This window comes from Fukomys damarensis, unplaced genomic scaffold (genome assembly GCF_012274545.1).
Source record: "Fukomys damarensis isolate Sample0158 unplaced genomic scaffold, DMR_v1.0_HiC HiC_scaffold_13, whole genome shotgun sequence".
In the NCBI taxonomy this organism is placed as follows: Eukaryota; Metazoa; Chordata; class Mammalia; order Rodentia; family Bathyergidae; genus Fukomys; species Fukomys damarensis.
Window position 1 is genome coordinate 2351690 of NW_022900925.1, and position 2949 is coordinate 2354638.

The window sequence follows — 2949 nt, forward strand, 5'->3', positions numbered from 1 at the left end:
AACCATCCAAATACATAAATAAGGAAGAAAGAGAGAAAAAGAAAAACCGACACTGACCAGGAGGGAGAATTTGAAAGCGTGCTTGAAGAGGAGAGATGTGAAGATGGTGGCAGGTCTCATCCTCTTTGCCTTTGTGGCTTCCTATCACTGTCCAGTGAACAATGCTTCTGCTGTCTCTCCTCCTTTGCAAAACCACAAGGGCTCAGGTTGGGGCTGTTCAAAAACTTCCAGTAAGATGCTGGTTTCCTCTAAGTGGCTGATCTTCTGCAGATTGACTGTATACACCTAAAATTATTCGTTTTACTTTCAGCTCTATCCACAGCACTGTACTTCAGGCAAAGGCAGCACAACACGATCCCAAGCTCTATCCCCTGGGCTCAGGTGAGCGAGGCCTGATAGGCCTGATAGAGACCTTTTGACACGGACTTTTCTTTTTTTGCAAGGGGTGATAGCATTCATCTAGGGCATTCACACTGAGCTATATCTCCAGACTATGACAGCTAGATTTCTCCTTTTTATTTATTTATTTTTTACTTTTTGACATATCTCACTACGTTGCTCAGTTTCCTAGGCTGGGTTTGAATGAGTGATCCTCTTGCCACAGGCTCCCAGTGTCCTGGGCATACACATCTGTACCTAAAGACATGCAAAAAAGTACATCTAATAAAAGTATATCTCTGGGTTCCCCAGCACCATAAAATGCAGGAGAGAAGGTAGAGATCCAAACTTTCTACAGGGTGTGACAGTACCCAGAATAGATAAATATAACTCTTTCCATTTGGAAAAGATGAGGCTAACCAGCTCTGTGGGGATGGAGCTCCTTCTCAGAATCCAAATCCAAAACACCTGCTAAGTGAGTAAGTGTTGTTCTCAGTCCCACCCAAAAGTTGGTAAAACTAAAATTGGTCTTTCTCACCCTGAGCAGCACACGTGCTCAGTCATGGAGTAAGACAGATGTGTCAACAGACACTTCCGTAATACAGCATGGTAAATAAAATACCAAGGCAGGGCCACACAGGTCCCTGAATCATTACAAGAACTAGCCTTTGTGCTGGGAAAAGAGTGACAAAGCACTTGGGATGATGGCAGGATGTGGTGCTTTGAACAGAATTGTGTAATGGAGGAAATGAGGTTGGCACCTCGGCCTTGAGACAGAGTACTTGCCTCCCTGGGTATAGGGACTTAGATCTGGGGTCTGGGTACACTTGGAGTCAAATGGAGGCTCCCAGACATCCTGTGTTTGTAAGATGCTGAGATAAAGGGTAGAGAGTGACGGACTTCGAGAAGATGCCTACTTGTCCCATCTCTCCACCTGAGCCAGGGCAATAACATTTTAAAGTGTGAGGCCAGACAGGCATGGTGGCCTACACCTGTAATCCCAACACTGGAAGCTGTGTCAGGAGGACTGCAAGTTCCAGCCCAGCCCGGGCAATTTAATAACAGTGAGATCCCGGCTCAAAGTAAAAGACTAAAAAAAAGGGTTGAAGAGCTGGATATGGTGGCATATGCCTGTATTCTCAGTGCACAGGGGGCTGAGGCAGTGAGTTTGAGGCCAACCTGGGCAACACTGTGAGTTCAAGGCCAGCCTGAACTACATACAGAGACCCTGTGTCAAAACTCCCCCCGGACCCCCGAAAAAAAAGGTGGGAACTTAGCTCTGTGTGAAGGTCTTGGGTTCAATTCCCAGTACTGAGGGGAAAAACAATAAGGGAGGGGCGCCTCCAAACGCATCTTCTCTGTGGAGCAAAGTGAAAACACGACCTGAGTTGCATCATGGGATGAAAGTGTTTTCTGGTGCCTTTCTCTGGGGCTCACTGGTCCTCCACCTCTGAGCTCACTGGGACCTGGCTGACAGAACAGAATATATCATCCCTGGGGAAATGAATTTCCAGGCCAGAATAACAAGATATTCCAAGGGCATCAACATTTACCAAACAGTAACTATATGGGTGGGCAGAGTTGTACGTGCCTCTATCCCATCAATCTGGGAGGCTGAGACAGGACCAAAAATGTGAGCCCAGCCTGAACAATTCAGTCACAGTCTCAAAATAAAATAGATAAAGGGCTTCAGTGTAAGAGCCTGACTGAACCAGAGCGACTCCATGTTGACCAGCAAATGACCTAGAGACTGTCGCTCCCCCCATCCCTTATAGGATAACTAATGATTAATTGTGAATTGTTAGGTAATTGTTTTGAAGTAGCTGGAAGGCTGGATGGAGACTATAGTGAACACAGAGACTCAACATGGATTGTGTCACTCTTTGCATGCCTGTAGTCTAAATGTTCTGAACATTATAATCTAAGTTGTAAATGGAACAGCGGATGAGCAATCTGCTAATCATTAATACATGACGGTCAAGTATGTGCCTGATAACCACTAGGTCAGAACAACTGATTCTTTGCCTTTGTCCTCTTCCCGTAAGTTTTATATGTAACCCCCCCCTCAGCCCTATATAAAGTGGCCTCTGTTTCTGAACTAGCCGCCTCCCTGAGCCACTTGGCTTGGGGAGTGCCGTCTGGCCAGACTAATAAAGGTCTATTAGCCAACTTGCCTGGTGTGTTCCTTCCTGGGTGACTCTCGCTATCGGACAAGCTCCTGGAGCCTCGCTGAGCTACTGAGCCTAGCATCGTGAAGGCCTCTTGGCTGTTCACGCTCCAGGAGTAAAAGTGAGACAAAGTCTTACATCAGCTCGGTGTGAAGGTCCTCAATTCAGTCCTCAGTACTGCCCCCCCCACATCCCAAAACAACAACATAATCCTAAACTGTGTTATCTTTAGGAGAAGCATTTTAAATTGGCCTAGTAAACATACTAGCAGACAAAAAGAAAGGGCAGCAGGGCATGGTGGCACATGCCTGTGATCCCAGCACTTGGGAGGAGAAGGCAGGTGGATCACCAAGTTCAATACCAGCCTGGGGAACTTAATGAGACTGTGTCTCAATAAAAAGTT